The 19975-nt window shown below is 37.5% G+C and overlaps 1 protein-coding gene across 12 annotated transcripts in view; it reads left to right on the top strand.

Annotated features, from left to right (window-relative positions):
* Positions 1 to 19975, top strand: part of VEPH1 (ventricular zone expressed PH domain containing 1) — a 759919-nt gene that overhangs the window by 300260 nt on the left and 439684 nt on the right. Inside the window, exon 1 of one of the 12 annotated variants that reach the window (XM_047876083.1) lies at positions 2738 to 2919. The exons of the other annotated variants lie outside the window; for them this stretch is intronic. The gene's annotated coding sequence lies outside the window, so the exon portion shown is untranslated. Of the gene's footprint in view, positions 1 to 2737; positions 2920 to 19975 lie in introns of those variants that run through there. 12 annotated transcript variants of the gene reach the window in all.

Genomic DNA, 19975 nt, shown 5'->3' with positions numbered 1-19975 from the left:
TGTCCCAGTATGTGGTCTATTCTGGAGAATGTTCCATGTGTACTGGAGAAGAATGTATATTCTGCTGCTTTAGGATGAAATGTTCTGAATATATCTGTTAAGTCCATCTGGTCCAGTGTGTCATTCAAAGCCATTGTTTTCCTTGTGGATTTTTTTAATTAGATGATCTGTCCGTTGTTGTGCATGGGGTGTTGAAGTCTCCTACTATTATGATATTACTATCAATAAGTTTCTTTATGTTTGTGATTAATTGATTTATATATTTGGGTGCTATCACATTTGGCGCATAAATGTTTACAACTGTTAGTTCTTCTTTGTGGATAGACCCCTTGATTATGATATAATGCCCTTTTCATCTCTTGATACAGTCTTTATTTTAAAGTCTAGATTGTCTGATATAAGTATGGCTACTCTGGCCTTCTTTTGGTGACCATTAGCATGATAGATGGTTCTCCATCCCCTTCCTTTCAATCTGAAGGTGTCTTTAGGTCTAAAGTGGGTCTCTTGTAAACAGCATATAGATGGATCTTGTTTTTTTATCCATTCTGTTACCCAATGTCTTTTGACTGGAGCATTTAGTCTTTGATATTTAGAGTGAGTACTGAAAGAAATGAGCTTATTGCCATTATTTTGCCTATAGACTTGGGGTTTCTGGTGGTGGTCCCTGGTCCTTTCTAGTCTTTGTTGCTTTTGGTCTTTTATTCCCCCCATCTTTTCTCCCCTCAGAGAGTACTCCTTAAAATTTCTTGCAGGGCTGGTTTAGTGGTCATGAACTCCTTTAATTTCTGTTTGGGAAACCTTTAATCTCTCCTATTTTGAATGATAGCCTTGCTGGATAAAGAATTCTTGGCTGCATATTTTTCTGATTCAGCACATTGAATATATCCTGCCACTGCTTTCTGGCCTGCCAAGTTTCTGTGGATAGGTCAGCTGCAAACCTGATCTGTCTTCCCTTGTAGGTTAAGGGCTTTTTTTCCCCTTGCTGCTTTCATGATTCTTTCATTGCCTGAGTATATTATGAATTTGACTATGATATGCCTTGTTGATGGTTGTTTTTTGTTGAATCTAATGGGAGTCCTCTGTGCTTCCTGGGTTTTTGCCTAGATTAGACAGTTTTCCTGTCTTTGCCTAGATTAGGAAAGTTTTCCACTATGATTTGCTCACATAACCCTTCTACCCGTTTTTCTTTCTCTTCCTCTTCTGGGACCCCTATGATTCTGATGTTGTTCCTTTTTAATGAGTCACTGATTTCTCTAATTCTTAAATCATGCTCTTTTGCCTTAGTCTCCTTGTTTTTTTTCTGCTTCATTATTCTCCATAAGTTTGTCCTCTATATCACTGATTCACTGCTCTGGCTCATCCATCCTTGCCTCCAAGGCCTCCATTCGAGATTGCAGCTCAGTTATAGCATTTTTTTTTTATTTCATCCTGACTAGCTTTTACTTCTTTTATCTCCACACAAAAGGATTCTAATTTATTTTCAACCCCAGCTAATATTCTTATTATCGTGATTCTTAATTCTGGTTCAGTCATCTTCCTTGTATCTGTGTTGATTAAGTCCTTGGCTGTCGTTTCTTCCTGCTCTTTCTTTTGTGGTGAATTCCTTCGTTTCGTCATTTTGAGGGAATAAAAGGAATTAATGATATAAAAAAATAAAATTAAAAAAATTAAAATAAAAAAATTAAAACTAAATAATTAAAAACAACACACACACACACATGCACACATGTACGCACACACACAAATCAAATAAATGATGCTAGATCCTAGGTGTGTTTTGGTATGGATGTTGTAAGGGGCTTGATAGATTAGAGAAAAAAGGGGGAAAAAGAGAAAAAACAAAGAAAATCGTTTGAAAATTTGAAAAAATGAATACAATGAAATAGAATAAAATGAAATGATAGAAGTAAAATAGAATTTGAAAAATTTACAAAAAAGTAGAATACATAGTAGAAAAAAATTAAAGAAACATATTTTTAATAAAAATCGAAAATAAAAGTTTTTCCTTCTGTATTCAAGAAAAAGAAAAGAAATGAAAAAGAGAAAACAAAAAAGAAAATTGAATAGATGGACCAGCAAACAGACTAAAATACTGTTGAAATTACTTCATTTTCCCGTAGAAATCAAACTATGAAGCGCTTTATAGTCTGTACACTAAGCAGGCAGAGAGATTTGTGGTGTTTCTGAAGAGTGAGTTAGGCCCAGTTCCCCGAGGCTTAGTGTACTGGCTCCGTTCTCCACTAGATGGCGCTGCTTAGCTCACTTGGGCGGATTGTTTTGGCGTTTGTAGGTGTGTAAGCGCATGCGCGGGAGGAGTGAAAATGGCGTCACTCAGCTGTAGTATTGGAACTCTGTTCTCCCCGATCAACAATCGTGGGCCATTCTTTGTCTCTGGCTTCTGTCCACTCCCTGCTTTTACACTGTTAGTGACCAAGCCTCAGGCAGCACCTCCCTCCAGAGTTTTATCTCAGATGTGGCTGTGTTTCCTGACGCCTTACTTCTGAGGGACTATGGCTTTGACCTGTTCTGCCTGTCTGAGGGAGGGTCTCACCAAGAAAAGGCTGGGTGCTGGCCACACCCAGGAACATTGGTGGGACTGTGCTGTTGCCGATGCCCAGAGACTGTGGCTGGGTGCCAGCCCACCCCAGAAAAAGTTCACGTGATCATTTGGCAGCAGCGTTTCAGGGATTATGGAACATCACAAGTCTGGTACCAGGGTTCCCCTTTAACGACCTTGTTCCAGCACCAGCGAATGTGGTTGTTTTCCCGGGTCCACTGGGGCCTTTGCCTGTGGAGGGGGCACACAGCCTCTACCAGATGTCTTCCCAGCAGAGGAACCGCCTCTTTCCACATGGTCCAAAGATTCCTGGACTTCACTCTGCTCCTGGGGATTTGCCCTTCTCACCAGAGCACCACCAGGTATTGAGCTGCGGAGTTTCAGGCTCTGCACTCCCCCTGTTTATAGAGTCTTAACGGAATTTAAACCCTCTCCTTTCTTCCTTTTTGTTTCAGTCCTGTGGCTGTTCCCACTTTTCCACTTTCTCTCCAGCTGCTTTTGGGGGCGGTGCTTTTCCCGTACACCCTCCACCCCCATCTCTGGCCACTCTCTGCAAGCAAAAACAGCTCCCCGCCTTCAGCTCCCCACCCTCTGTGGCTTCTCTCTCCCCCAGTTCACCTCTCTGTGCCATGTACCTGCTGAGTTCTGTGGTTCAGGTTGTGCAGATTGTTGTGTTAATCCTCAAATCAGTTTTCTAGGTGTGCAGGATGGTTTAGTGTTGATCTGCCTGTATTTCATGGATGCGAGATGCAAAAAAAATCTTCCATACATTCTGCCATCTTGGCTCCTCCCCGGAGTGCTGTGTTTTAAAGGAGCTGGTGTAAGGCTAGCAGCAAGAGAATGGATAAACATACGTTGGTGTTCCCTCTTATATCAGCCCTATAGTTAGAATAGTTAAAACTAGGTGATATAACAAACTCCTAATCTCAGCAGCTTAAGGCAAATGGTTTGTATTTTACCCTGTCACAGTTCAGTGTCAGGTGATGAGGAAGCAGCTTTCCACATACACATTCAAGGGCTCAGACTCCTCCCATCCTATGGCTCCACCTTCCTCTGGGTTCCTCTCTATTCAGTTACATGTAGGGAAAAAGCAAGAATTATGTTTGCAAAGTTTTTATGGGCAAAATTTGAAAGGAATGCATGTCACTTCTATTCACACTTCTTAGCCGAAATTCAGTCATATGAGTACACTTAACTATAGAAAAGGCTTAAATTATCTAACAGCATTTGCAGGAAAAGGAGAAAATACTAATACTGGTGAATACTTGTATTTTGCCATAACTGGATTTGAAAAATTTTGGATTACTGTCGACAGAAAGCATATCAATACCAAATACACACACACACACACACACACCCCATTTGTCAGACAGTACTTGATCCTATTACATATGATACTTTTTGATGTTTTCTATTGCATTATGCTTAAAAATGCTGATTGTGCCACATTAAATTAATTCCATGATCTGACAGAGTGAAAAATACTAATCTGGATTGTAAGCATGAATATAATATTCCACTAGTTATAACTAGAGATAGAGAATGAGGCACTGCCTACCATGATCAGGATCTAGGGTTCCTGAGAGCACTTTCTGAGGGGACCTGTGAAAAAAATTTGGTCCATGTGTCCAAAAACTGCAGAACCCTGAGACACCGCCTGTGTAGTATAGGGTACAGCCTGGGATGAGACACAGCATTCAAACATTTCCCTTTCAATACAACAGCTTTGAAATATAGTTTAAAAAAAAAGGCGAGACAAAACTAAACGTAGAGCCATTATGCTTGGTGAATGTTTCTCCTCATCTCCTCCAACATTTACAAGTTGTGAAACAGAATGCCCTTCTCATTAGCTGTGCTTCATACCCCATATCTTCCCACCCCGCCCCCATGAAAGCAGAGAATTGGTATCTCATACTTTACATACCACTATCTTAAGAAAGTGAAACTGGAAAATTGCTCCTGTAGGGTGAATCATGGATATATATTATTTGTACTTGGACATTTGGATTGCTGTACAAATATGGACTCCTCCATAGCTCATTGCATGGGATTGGCTTTGTATTACAGCAGTACTGAATTTCCACATGGGAACTGAGAGGGAGGGCTTTATTGAAAAGGGAACACCAAATCAGGTGCACTGAAAGATTTCCTATATACATTTTTTTCTGCATGCAGAGAAATTCTAGGAGGTACCAAGTCCCACACACATCTCCAAATCATATACTGCATGTAAAGTGAGTTGTGTGTAGCATTTCATCTAGGAATACCCTTTCCAAACCCTTCTTGCTTTCCCAGTTCCATCAATTAATCATAGAACAAAGCTCTTTTTTGTTTTTCATAGTGTGGTCATAGCTTATTGTCTTGATTATTAAAGTAACCTGGCTTTATATATGGGCTGCTGGTTTCTAATCTTTAGAAGCCTAATACAAAATGAACTAATAGGTTAGGGGCAACATAAAACTGGCTATATATTAATGACACCAGGTGTATAATGAGAATAAATTAGCTTTCATTTAACATAAGTTCACTTCCAGGTATGTATTTAATGATGCCTTATGTCAATAGAAAGTGTAGGAGGTAAAATTTTGAGCAACCAAGACAATAACATCCTACAATCTGATGAGCAGAGTCCCTTGAGAGTATTGTGACACATCATTATAGGGTCTGGGTCCCTAAAATGTATCACCAGGAAAACACTTAAGTTAGATCATTCTGATTTCATTTTTATGTTAGATTTAATGTCATTGCAAATTGGTACTAAATATTTTTGGCCTTGGTAAACTTTGTCTTTCTTTAGGCTGACTTTAGTTGGACCAGGTTAATATGCAATGCCTGGAACTTTGCTTTTATGATTAACAGTATTATATTCAAGGCTAAATTGGCCCAATGAAAGCCTTCACCAGTCCCTTGCCCCACTGAGGAAAAAAGAAACAACCACTGGACACTGTTGTTTTTATCAATGACAACATATGTGTAATGAGAACTGTGGAGTCTTCAGTTTAAGTGGAAACCATGTAGACCTACATTCCCTTGCCTTTCAGAGTCTTCAAGGAAAAATAAAACAACCTGAAGGAGTAGCAGTTGACAGCTAAAACTTTAAAGCTTTGATAAATGAATGGTATTTTTTTTCAAGTGGTAAAAATACATTAACATATGCTTTATCAATGAGCCCTTCAAGAATCTAATTTAAGAAGTGGCAAATGTACAAATATTGTTAAAGTTCAGTGTTAATATTTTATTATCCCCTTGCTCTCAACTACCTATTTATTCATTTATTTGCTTATTTGATACTTATAAAGCCTACAAAGTGCTAAGCTCTATTCTGAGTTTAAGGGATAGTCAGTGAACATATCAGACAAAACCCTTGCCCTACAGGATCTTATACTGCAGCAGGAAATAAATGAGCAAATAAAATGCAAAATATGTTAGTGCTGAAATCTGAGGAGACTAATAGAGAAGGGAAGAGGGAGAAGAAGTGGCGGGGTCAGGTTGCAATTTTGGATAGAACATCCAGAGAAGGGTTCACTAATAAAATGACACTTAGGTAAAGGAGGTGAGAGCGCCAGCCATATGATATCTTGGGGGGGGGGGGGATGTTCTAAACACAGGGAACAGAGGTTGCAAAGACCAAGATGGGAGCATGCCTGTTGTGTGGAGGAACATCAGTGAGAAGGTGGCTAGGTAGGTAGAGTGAGGTGAGTGCGGTAATAGAGCTGTCTGGGGCCAGACCGTGTGGGGCTCTGCTGGAGGGGGTAAGTGCCTTGGCTTTTACTCTGAGTGTGTCAGGGAGCCATTGGAGGGTTTTAAGTAGAGAAATAACAGACATATTTAGTTTTTAAGGGTCACTCCAGCCACTTGTTGAGAATAGACCAGTTAGGAGATCAGTGCAGCAGTCTAGGAGGGATGATGATGGCTTGGACCTGGGCAGTGTGGATGGGAGAAGTAATTGGATTTTGAAGAAGGTTGGAAGGTAGAGCCACTTAGATTTGCTGATGAATAAGATATGGCCTGTTAGGGAACAACAGGTATCAAGCATGAAGGGGGTTGTCTGGGGATGGGAGGAGGGGGTGGAGACTATGGATAGGAGCAGGTTTAGGGCAAGAGAAAAGCTCAGTTCTGGTCCTGTTAAAATTGACTGGAGATGCCAAATAGGTGGTTGGCCATACGAGTCTGCCATTCAGGGGGCATTAGGGTATTGCACAGAAGAGCAGTCATAAAGTAGGAGTGGAGAAGCTATGTTTTCAAAGAAAAAGGATCTGACCCTTGGTTAAAGGTCAGGTTTCCCTTTTATAAAGAATAATTATTACCTATGGTACATTTCTTAGGATTCATCTTCACAGCAACCCAACCCCAGTTGCATAATGACGGTTTTCTCTTTCTGTAGTCTTTCTCATGATTTGTGGGGTTTGCTTCTGACCACACCCAAATTAGCAATTACTACTTCAGTTATTGATATAAAGATATGTAACATACATTAAGCACAGGGCATAACCTCTTTGTTCATGATGTGATAATTATGCATTGGGTCATGACTTATCAGAACCTGCAAAGGGCTATTCTTTGGATTTCTGCAGGGTTGTGGCCAACTGCTAATTGAAATATAGTTAGCACCCCACAACTTGTCAAGAAAAGTGTTTTATTCTAAACTGAGCCAGTCAGGGCACCAAATGTGGGCATCTGAGGTGGCTGAGAATGCACACTCAGAAACATCAGAGAACCTGGGCTCAGCTCTGATGATAACACACAGCACAAGTGAGCCTCACTATCTTGGAGAGTGGATTTTTTTCTTTTGTGTATGATAGGAGGCTGATGGATTGTGTCTGTTGCAGAGACACAAGGAGAAAAAGGTGACTCAAGTCCCAAAATAGCCCCTTTGAATGCATTAAGAGAAAGCATCTCTGACACAGACAGGAAGAAAGGAAAGAGGGGGCAGGAATCGGTGACAAAATGTTCATAGAGAGTTGGTCACCAGCATTGATTCATATTAAGTTATTGTCCTCTGCTAAGAATGACACTGTCCTTTGCTTTTATGTTAAATTATAAAACCCTCTAAAACTGTACAATTGTCTGAAGATTAAATTGATTGTCCATTATTGTATTTTAACAATCTACTTGGTAAGTGTTTCCTATAATTTCTTCATCACTTCAGACCCGGTTGGGGTTTGGAGTGGGTCTTATGCATGACTCTATTTGATAATGTGGTGGTAACATATCTGAATTCTCTATAAAAGTAAGAATATCAGTATTGAAGTGAGACAAAGGAAAAGTCTTATTTAAGTTTGCTTTAAATAGACAATATCTGAAAGAAATTTTAGTGGAAGAAATTATCCCATTCACAACAGCAGCAAAAACCATTATGCATCTTAAATTAAACATGGTAAGTGTGCAGGAAATATATAAAGAAAATTATAAAATTAGTACGGACATGAAAGGAGACTTAGTAAGTAGGCAGAAAGACTCAATCATGTAAAGGTGCAAGTAATTCCTAAATTAAGCTATAAACCTGATACAGTCTCAATAAAAATCCCATTAGAGTTTCTTTTCTTTTCTTTTCTTTTCTTTTCTTTTCTTTTCTTTTCTTTGTGCATTGTTTGTTTATTTTGGAGCTTAAGGATAGTGAGAAAAAAGTAGGAAAATACTATTGAAGGATACCAAGCTTACCATATATTAAAATGTATTATAAAACTATAAGAATTAAAACTGTGTGGTGTCAGCACAGACTAGAAAGATTAGACTAGTGGAACAAAATTGAGAAATAGAGCTAATTTTATATGGAAATTTCATATATGATAAACCCATGATTTAAAATCAGTAGGAAAAGTGTATTTTTCAATACATAGTTTTATGAAAACTATCTAGACTTCTGGGAAAAGAATAAAACAGAAATTATTTCATCTTCCTCCTAACAAAAAGATGAATTAAGATTTAAACATGAAAAAATGAAACCATGGGAATACTAGAAGCAAATGTGAAGCTTGTATATAATTTTGAAATGGCAAAAGCCTTTCTAAGCAAGAAAACAAACCCAGAAACCATAAAGTTAATAAGTTTCATAACCTAAAAATTAAATGTTATGCACAGCAAAAATATCATCACAAATACACTCAAAAGACAAATGGCCAACCAAAGAAACTTTAGAATGTATATTACTGACAAATGATTAATTTTTTCAATATATAAAGAGTTTTCTCAAGTTGATAAGGAACAAGAACACAAATCCACATTTAAAAAAAGGTTATAAGTACATGAAAAGATTCCCAATCTCACTAATAATAAAAGACATTCATTTTAACAGATACCATTTTGCAATTTTCAGATTGAGAAAGATAAAAAAAAAATACATGAGGCAAAGATCTAAGCATGCTCATTCACTGATAGGAGTATAAATTAGTTTGCCTGAGCTATGGTCTGAATGTTTGCATACCCCCTTACTACCCACTGCTGCTGCCCAAATTCATATGTTGAAATCCTAATGTTCAATGTGATGGTATTAGGAGGTGGGGCCTTTTGGGAGGGGATTATGTCATGAGGACAGAGCCCTCATAAGTAAGTAACATTAATACCCTTACAAAGCAAATGCCAGAGAGATTGCTTGCCTGCCTCTACCATGTGAAGATATGAGAAGTCTGCAATCTGCAAAGAGGATTCTCACCTGACCAAAGTAGTAACATTGATCTTGGACTCCCCAGCCTCCAGAATTGTAAGCAATACATTTCTGTTGTTTATAAGCTACCCAATCTAAGGTATTTTGTTGTAGCAGCCTGAACTAAGACAGTCTTCCTTCAGAGGACAATCTGGTACTGTCTACCAAATATAAGGTGCACATGCCCTTTTAGTCCAGCAGCTCACACTTTGGGGAATTTGCCCCATGCTGTATTCACACATGTGCAAGAAGTATGAGGGATATGTTTATTATAGTATTAATGGTCATAGAAAAAGTTTGAAAAATTGTCAACAAGTAGGCTATTTGTTTAAAAAAATTTAGCGTATACATATGATGGAACACTGTGCAGTTATTAAAAAAAGAATGAAGCCATTCTATTGGTCGTATAGAGTTACAAGATATATTTTTTAGTTAAAATTTTTTTGAATGTTTATTTATTTTTGAGAGAGAGAGAGAGAGAGAGAGAGAGAGAGAGAGGCAGAGAATGAAAGAAACACAGAATCCAAAGCAGGTTCCAGGCTCTGCGTTGTCAGCACAAAGCCCAGTGAGGGACTCAAACTCAGGGAATGTGAGATCATGACCTGAGCTGAAGTTGATGCTTAATTGACTGAGCCACCCAGGCACCCCTATATTTTTTATTTAAAAAAAATTTCAAATGTTTTTATTTATTTAAAAAAAATTTTTTTTTTCAACGTTTATTTATTTTTGGGACAGAGAGAGACAGAGCATGAACGGGGGAGGGGCAGAGAGAGAGGGAGACACAGAATCGGAAACAGGCTCCAGGCTCTGAGCCATCATCAGCCCAGAGCCCGAGGTGGGGCTCGAACTCCTGGACCGCGAGATCGTGACCTGGCTGAAGTCAGACGCTTAACTGACTGTGCCACTCAGGCGCCCCAGTTTTTATTTATTTTTGAGACAGAGCATGAGCAGGGGAGGGGCAGAGAAAGAGGGAGACGCAGAATCTGAAGCAGGCTCCAGGCTCTGAGCTGTCAGTACAGAGCTCGACGCGGAGCTAGAACTCACGGACTGTGAGACCATGACCTGAGCTGAAGTCAGATGCTTAACTGACTGAGCCACCCAGGAGCCCCTATATTTTTTATTTTAAATGCCAAGAAGTAGGCACCCAGCTAATTCAGTTGGTAGAGCATGAGGCTCTTAAATGCCAAGCAGTATATGTACTATGCTCTAATTTATGTAAGCATAGAAGAGGATACACATATATGTATATTTGTATGTATTATTTTTGCATCACACACATACTTTTCATGCTTGTATATGCCTAGAACATTCCTGAAAAATGGTTCCCTCTGGGGAGGGGTACTGAGGAACTAGAAGAGGTTGGTATAAGAGGGAGATTAATTATTGTATATTTTTATACTTATGTCCTTTTTTATCCTGTACATATATTATTTTTGCAATAAAACAAGTTTTTTGTAGATAAATTCTAAACATGGAATTTTATAATATATAAATTTAACATTTCAAACCAATAGGACAAGATGAATTATCCAATAGGTAGCAATGGCACAACTGGGTGGCCATTTAAAATGAATTTGGAGGGGCGCCTGGGTGGCGCAGTCGGTTAAGCGTCCGACTTCAGCCAGGTCACGATCTCGCGGTCCGTGAGTTCGAGCCCCGCGTCGGGCTCTGGGCTGATGGCTCAGAGCCTGGAGCCTGTTTCCGATTCTGTGTCTTCCTCTCTCTCTGCCCCTCCCCCGTTCATGCTCTGTCTCTCTCTGTCCCAAAAATAAATAAACGTTGAAAAAAAAAAAAATAAATAAAATGAATTTGGATAACAAAATAAATTCTAGAGGGATCAAAGTTTTAAATGTAATAAAAAATAAAACCATTAAGGTTGTTGTAGATGATGGTGATAATATGTTATAATGTTTGATTGGGAAAGAACTTTATTTTTTTATTTCAGTATAGTTGACATGCAATGTTACATTAGTTTCATGTGCACAACTTAGTGATTTGACAAATTTATACATTATACTATGTTCACCACAAGTATTGCTACCATCTGTTCCATTACAGTATCGCTATTACAATATCATTGACTGTATTCCTTATGCTTTACTTTTTATTCCTGTGACTTACTCATTCCTTGACTAGAGGCTTGTATCTCCCTCTACCCCGACCCATTTTGCCCAAACTCCTATCTTCCTCCCTTCTAGCACCCATCAGTTTGTCCTTTGTATTTATACTTTTGCTTCTGCTTTTTGTTTGTTTATTCATTTTTTTAGATTCCATTTATGAGTGGACTCATACAGCATTTGTCTTTCTCAGTCTGACTTATTTCACTTAGCATCATACCCTCTAGGTTCATCCATGTTGTCTCAAATGACATGATCTCAGCATTTTTTTATGGTTGTGTTATATTCTATTGTGTATAAATACCACATTTTCCTTATCCATTCATGTATTGATTGATACTTAGGTTGTTTCCATGTTTTGGCTATTGTAAGTAATGCTGCAGTAAACATAGGGTTGCATGTATCTTTTTAATGGAGTGTTTTCATTTTCCCTGAGTAAATACCCAATAGTGGAATATTGGATCATATGGTATTTCTATTTTGAATTTTTGAGGAACCTCCATACTGTTTTCCACAGTGGCTGCACCAGTTTACATTTCCAACAGAGCATGAGGATTCCTTTTTCTCTATATCCTCGCCAACACTTGTTTCTTGTCTTATTATAACCATTCTGACAGGTGTGGGGTGATATCTCATTATGGCTTTAAGTTTCATTTCCTTGATGGGTATGGATATTGAACATCTGTTTATGTACAGTAAAACCTTGGTTTGTGAGCATAATTCATTCCAGAAATATGCTTGTAATCCAAAGCACTTGTATGTCAAAGCGAATTTTAAGAACTGTTGGCTCAGTTGTGATCATGTGACATTCGGCAAGACATATTGCAAGATACTGCTCGTTTATTAGGTTAAAATTTATAAGAAATGTTTGATTATCTTGTGGAACACTCGCAGGACAAGTGACTTGCAATCCAAGGTTTTACTGTATTTCTTGGCCATCTGTATGTCTTCTTTGGAAAAATGTCTATTCAGGTCCTTTGCCCATTTCTTTTTTTTTTTTTTAATTTTTTTTTCAACGTTTATTTATTTTTGGGACAGAGAGAGACAGAGCATGAACAGGGGAGGGGCAGAGAGAGAGAGGGAGACACAGAATCGGAAACAGGCTCCAGGCTCTGAGCCGTCAGCCCAGAGCCCGACGCGGGGCTCGAACTCCCGGACCGCGAGATCGTGACCTGGCTGAAGTCGGACGCTTAACCGACTGCGCCACCCAGGCGCCCCACCTTTGCCCATTTCTTAATTGGATTATTTGTTTCTTTGGTTTTGAGTTGTATGAGTACTTTATATATTTTGGACATTAACCCCTTATCAGATATATTATTTGCAAACTCTTCTCCCATTCACTAGGTTGTCTTTTAGTTTTTGACGATTTTCTTTGCTGTGTAAAAGCTTTTTATTTTGATGTAGTCCCAATAGTTTATTTTTGCTTTTGTTTCCTTTGCCTTAGGAAACATGTCTAGAAAAATGTTGCTATGGCTGATGTCAGAGAAATCAGCCTGTGTTCTCTTCTAAGATTTTTATGGTTTCAGGTCTCATCTTTAGGTCTTTAATGTACTTTGAGTTTATTTTTGTATATAGTGTCAAAAAGTAGTCCAATTTCTTCTTTTACATGCAACTGTCCAGTTTTCCCAGCACCATTTATTGAAAAGATTATCTTTTTCTCATCATATATTCTTGCCTCCTTTCTCATAGATTAATTGACCATATAAATGTGGGTTTATTTCTGGGGTATCTATTCTGTTCTATTGATCTATGTGTCTGTTTTTGAACTAGTACCATACTTTGATTACTACAGCTTTGTAGTATATCTTGAAAAATGGAATTGTGATACGTCCAGATTTGTTCTTCTTTATCAGGATTACTTTGGCTATTCAGAGTCTTCTATGGTTCCATACAAATTTCAGTTTCATTTGTTCTAGTTCTGTTAAGAATTCTATTGGTATTTTGATAGAAATTGCACTGAATGGGTAGATTGTTTTGGATAAATGGACATCATGACAATATTAATTCTTCCAATCCACGAGCATAAATATTCTACTTGTTGGTGTCATCTTCAATTTATTGTATCAGTGTTTTATACTTTTCAGAGTGCAAGTCTTTCACCTCTTTGGTTAAGTTTACTCCTAGGTATTTTATTCTTTTTGTGCAAGTGTAAATGGTGTTATTTTTTATTTTTTATTTATTTAAAAAAATTTTTTAACGTTTATTCATTTTGAGAGACAGAATAGAGTGTGAGCTGGGAGGGACAGAGAGAGAGGGAGACAGTATCCGAAGCAGGCTCCAGGCTGTGAGCCTGATGTGGGGCTTGAACTCACTGACTGCAAGATCACGACCTGAGCCAAAGGCGGACACTCAACCCACTAAGCCACCCAAGCACCCCATGTTTTTTAATTTTCTCTTTCTGTGAATTTGATATTTGTATAGAACTGTTACCAATTTCTGTGTATTAATTTTGTATCCCACCTTTACTGAATTTGTTTATTACTTATAGTACTGTTTTGGTAGAATCTTTAGGATTTTCTGTGTATAGTGTCATGTCATCTGCAATTAGTGACAGTTTAACTTTTTTTTTTTTTTTTTACCAATATAGATGCCTCATTTCTTTTTCTTGTTTAATTCCTTTGGCTAGGGCTTCTAGTACTATGTTGAATAAAAGTGGCAAGAGTGGACATCCTTGTCTTGTTCTGACATTAGAGGGAATGCTCTTAGTTTTTCACCAATGGGTATGATGTTAGCTGTGGGTTTTTCATATATGGCCTTTATTATGTTGAAGTATGCTCTCTCTAGCCCCATTTTGTTGAGAGTTTATTATTATTATTATCATTATTATTATTATTATCATGAATGGATGTTGAATCTTGTCAAATGTTTTTTCTGCATCTACTGGGATGATTATATTATTTTATCCTTGGTTTTGTTGATGTATTTTATGATGTTGATTGATTTGTGAATATTGCGCTATCTGTGTATCCTAGGAATAAATCCTACCTTATCATGGTGAATGATATTTTTAATGTATTGTTGTATGTGGTTTGCTAATATTTTGTTGAGGATTTTTGCGTCTATGCTCATCAGGGACATTGGCATATAGTTTTCTTTTTTGTGGTATCTTTATCTGATTTTGGATTAGGGTATTGCTGGCTTCATAGAATGTATTTGGAAGCTTTCCTTCCTCTTCTATTTTTTTGTAATAGTTTGAGAAGAATAGGTATTAACTCTTCTTTATGTGTCTGGTAGAATTTACTTGTGAATCCATCTGGTCTTGGACTTTTATTTTTTGGTAGTTTTTTAATTACCAGTTCACTTTTATTACTTACAATCAGTCTATTCAGATTTTCTGTTTCTTCTGGTTCAGCTTTGGAAGATTGTATGTTTCTAGGAATTTTCCATTTTTTCTAGGTTGTCCAGTTTGTTGGCATATACTTTTTCATAGTATTCCCTTATCATCTTTTGTATTTTTGTGGTATCAGTTGTTATTTCTACTTTCTCATATCTGATTTTATTTGAGTTTTTCTCTTTTTTTCTTGATGATTCTGGCTAAGAATTTTTCAGTTTTGTTTATCTTTTCAAAGAATGGCTGTTGGTTTCATTGTTTTTTTTTCCTTTTTTTTTTTTTAGTCTCTACATCATTTATTTCTGCTCTGATCTTTATTATTTACTTTCTTCTACTCACCTTCAGCTTTGTTCTTTTTCTAGTCCCTTTAGGTATAAGGTTAGGTTGTTAATTTGACTTTTTTGCTTTCACTGTGTCCCAGAGATTTTAAACTGTTATTTTTTTCATTTTAATTTGTCTCCATGTATTTTTTTTTTAATTTTCTGAATGTTAACCTTCCCAGGTTGCAGGTTTTTTGGTTTCAGGTTTTTTCTTTTGAGCTGTTCTACTCTCTCTGGCTTACAAAGTTTCTGCTGAAAATCAGCTGATAGTCTTATAGGTTTCCCTTATAGGTAGTTTTTTGTTTCTCTCTTACTGCTCTCAGGATTCTCTCCTTATCTTTAAACTTTGACATTTTAATTATTATATGCTGTGGTTCATCTTGTTTGGAACTCTCTATGCTTCTTGTACTTGGATGTCTATTTTCTCCTTAAGTTAGAAAAGCTTTCAGTTATATTTCTTCAAATAAGTTTTCTATACCTTTCTGTTTTCTTCTTCTTGGACCCCTAGAATGTGAATGTTTGTTCACTGATGTTGTCCAAGAGAGCTCTTAATCTATACTCATTTTTATTTATTTTTTTAAGTTTCTTTATTTTGAGAGAGAGAGAGAGAGAGAGAGAGAGAGAGAGAGAAACAGAAACAGCAGGGGAGGGACAGAGAGAAGGATAGACAAATTTCCAAGCAGCATCCACACCATCAGCTCATAGCCTTATGCAGGGCTTGAACTCATGAACTGTGAGATCATGACCTGAGTTGAGATCAAGAATCAGATGCTGAACTGACTGTGTTATTCAGGCACCCCAATCTATACTCATTTTTAAAAATTCTTTTCTTTTTTGCCACTCAGCTTGTGTGCTTTCTGTTATCCTGTCTCCAGATCACTGATACACTCTTCTTCATCCTCTAATTTACTGTTGATTCCCTCCAGTGTGTTTTTTACTTCAGTTATTGTATTTTTCAGCTCTGATTGGTTCTTTTAAATATTTTTTATCTCTCTATTGAAGATATCACTGAGTTCTTCAATTCTTTTTTTCAGCCCATATTTCAGTGAATATCTTTATGATCATTACTTTAAATAGGGGTACCTGGGTGGCTCAATTGGTTAAACATCTGACTTTGGCTCAGGTCATGATCTTGTGGTTCAAGGATTCAAGCATCAGGGTCTGGGCTGAAAGTTCAGAGCCTGGAGCCTGCTTCAGATTCTGTGTCTCCCTCTCTCTCTGCCCCTCCCCATTTGCACTCTATCTCTCCATCAAAAATAAATAAACACCAAAAAGATTTTAAAAATAATTTATCAGGCATATTGCTTATTTCTGTTTCCTTTAATTCTTTTACTAAGGGTTTCTTGTTGTTTTTGTTGTTATTCTTTCTTTGGGAGCATATTCCTTTCTCTCTCCATTTTTCTTGACTTTCTATGTTTGTTTCTATGGATTTGGTAAAATGTCTATTTCTCCTAAATTTGAAGGAGTAATCTTATATATGGTGACCCCTAAGCAGACTGTGTGTACTTGGTGACCTTTGCTGGCCGGCTGAAGCTATGGTGGTATATACTTGTCACTATTTTAAACCATGGCTTTTTACAGCAAATAAGGAAAAAAATATAGAATATAAAGAATAATAACAATAAAATCAAAAAGAAAAGGAAAGGAAAAAAGAAGAAATGAACAGAAAAGGAGAACAAGAAAGAAAAGAACAAAACAAAAAAGAAAAAATGAAAAAGAAGATAAGACAAATTTTAAAAAATAAAATAAAACATTAAAAATTTAAAACAACCTCCCCCCCTCCCACACACACAAAACTGTGGCTTCTTTTCTGTGCCCCTCTTCCACAGATGTGGGAGAGAACATTCCCACGGTTCCTTGGCCCTTTAAACTGTGACTTTTTTCCTATGCTCTAGTGTAACCTGGCTGATGTGGACTTCAGAATCCTGGGCCTGCTGAGGTCATAAGCTCCCTATGACAATGTGCCCATTATAGTGTCCAGATCCTGCTCTAGTCTAGGCTTTTAAGGTGGGGAGGGAATGTAAACCATGTCAGTCTCCAGTCCCCCTGACCTGGAGAGCTTTCCTACAGCTCCTTCACTGCCTGGCAGAGTTCTAGTGTTGTGTCTTTTATATGCTAGTTGTTATTTTAAATCATAGTTCTTTTTCCTGTGCCCAAGCATAGAGGAATCTGTTCCCGATTCCTCAGTGCTATCCCCTCCCCAGTATTGTTGGCAGCAGGGGGGCTGGGAGTTCCCTTTGTTATCATGTCTCTGTCTCTCTTACTGTTCTCTGTCTTTGGTTGTTGAATAGTTGTTCAGTCAGCCCTCAGTTCATCAGGAGGAATTGTTCTATTAATAGCTGTGATTTGGTGTGTTCCATGGAGGAGATGAATTCAGTCTTCCTACATTGCCATATTGAACTAGAACCAGGAAAGAACTTTCTAAGCATGTCATGAAAACTTATGAAATTGAGCAATTTGACTACAAAAAGTAAACTTTGGCTCAGTTAAAAATATAAACAAAGTTGAAAGATAAGCAAAATGGAAAAAATATTTGCAAGACAAATGATATATCACAAGTCAATATTATTGACTAAATATTCTTACAAATCAATAAGAAAAAGCCTAAAAAAAAAAAGAGGATAGGATGTGGAAAATTCACAGAAGGAAAATTTACACATGAAAAGTTTCCAACCATGCTAGTAATCTGTGAAATGTAAATAAAAATAATAAATTTTGTTTTCACCCAGAAAATGGACAAAAATAAAAAATTTAACTTAATAAAAGTTGTTGAGCAAGAGTTCTTTCACATACTTTTTGGTAGAGATAAAAATTGGTACCTTCTGAACATCTCCTTAATAGCCCAAATGCACAATGTGTATGTAGTATTTGTTCCAGCAATTCCTCATGTAGGAATGCACTCTGAAGAAATAATCATCCAAGTTCAAACTGAGAAAAATCTCTGTGATGGTCATTAAAATGTTGTTTAGGATCACATGCACACACACACACACACACACACACACACACACACCCCAATTGATATGTTCATCAATGGGGTATTTGTTATATAAAGATTGGCAACTCTTACAATGGAATATAATGTAGCCCTTTAAAATGAAATGGATCTATATGTATGGACATGCAAATTTCTCCTTGACCTGCTGCCAAGTGCTTAAAAGCAGATTACAAAACATCATGTAGATCACAAAATGCTGTACAGAAAGAGCTCTCAGGAAGGTTGCTTATACAAATATAGTGGTTTTTATTAAGTGGGAGGAATTTAGGTCATTTTTGCTTTCTCTCTTAGACTATTATTTTTTTAATGTTTATTTATTTTTGGCGGGGGGAGGGAGGGGCACAGAGAGAGGGAGACACAGAATCTGAAGCAGGCACCAGGCTCTGAGCTGACAGCACAGAGCCTGATGTGGGCTCGAACTCATGAACAGTGAGATCATGACCTGAGCCGAAGTCGTTTGCTTAATCCACTGAGACACCCAAGCATTTTTCCCTTAGACTCTTTAAATTAAATCTGAGCATGTACCATTTTACTTCACTCTCTAATTAAGTTATTCCTGTGCAGACATTAAAAATAATGGAGAAAAAATGAAATGGAATGAAAAGATGCTTATAATTTATTAAGTAGAGAAATATAGCTTACAAACCAATATGTACAGCACTGTTCCATTTTGGAATAAAGTATACAAATGTATATCCCCATTACATACATTTGTGACTGGAAAAAATGAGCTCAGTTGTGTTAGCAGTGGTCCTCTCTGTGTGGTGGGACTTTGACTGAGTTTTTAGAATATATTTTCTGTATTTTTTTTCAATGAAATATCACTTTTTAATGGGAATTATTAGAGTTACCTCTTTAAAAATTATTTTAAGGATAAAAATATCAAAATCTTGTCTTAATGAAAACAGAGAATTATTCTCTCTTTAGTTCTTAACCCAATATTTAAAAAATTTTTTAATGTTTTTTTTTTTAATTTTTGAGAGAGCAGGAACAAGGGAGGGGCAGAGAGAGAGGGAGACACAGAATCTGAAGCAGGCTCCAGGCTCTGAGGGGTCAGCACAGAGTCTGATGCAGGGCTTGAACCCATGAACCATGAGATCATGACCCAAGCTGAAGTTGGACACTTAACTGATTGAGCCATCCAGGCACCCCTTCTTAACCCAATATTTAAAAACCAAGTTACAAAATGGGGAAGGAGGCATTGAGTGATGGTGAAAACTGTATGACTTAAGAGTTTTCTGTGATTCAGAGTCTCTATTAGAGACTTTGCCATTATGAAATTAAGCCTTTTCCATGATATTTTTTAAAACTACCTTAGGTAGGGTAGAGATACAACTATCATTTGGATGAACTCCCTCCCAGTACGGACAACCATGTGTGCAGACAGACTTCCATCTGGGATTGGTGAGTAATCAGATGTCTCTTAAAGCCATGGCCACATGAGCCCTCCTCAATGTCATGAGCCAAGAAGAATAAAGGGTTAAATTGATCATCAGAACTACAAAAAGACCTGGAGTTTGTTTTCACACAAGATCCTTAATCTCACTCTGTTGTAAACTGGCATTTGAGCAGTAGAAGTCCTTTTTCACAGAGAACTATGGGTTTTCACGTTCTGATTTTATTTCTGATTTGTTTTTCATTATTTCCTGAAGCTATTGATGTTTCAGAGGCAGTGGGGGAAGTGAGAAAGCCCTGGGAGAGTTTCAGTCTTTGAATTTCGGAACTCAACCATTCAGAAGTTCATACTCATGTTCACAAAAACAATGTCACAGGGTCACTTTGGCCAATGGAGTGTTTTGTACGAGGGCTGGCGCTCGGGTCCTGTGCGTGTTTGCCGAAGCAGCCTTTCACCCCTTCTACACTTCCCTTTTTCTCTTTCTTTTTCCCTTTATATCAACATGTTGTAGCCTGTGACACCAGCTAAATTAATCACTCACTGCACTCAGGGAAGCCACCGCAGGATATAGAATAACAAAGACAACAAAATTATTGCAAAGCTGGAGAGAAGG

This window comes from Prionailurus viverrinus, chromosome C2 (assembly GCF_022837055.1).
Source record: "Prionailurus viverrinus isolate Anna chromosome C2, UM_Priviv_1.0, whole genome shotgun sequence".
Lineage (NCBI taxonomy): Eukaryota > Metazoa > Chordata > Mammalia > Carnivora > Felidae > Prionailurus > Prionailurus viverrinus.
This window is presented reverse-complemented; position numbering and strand designations above follow the sequence as displayed.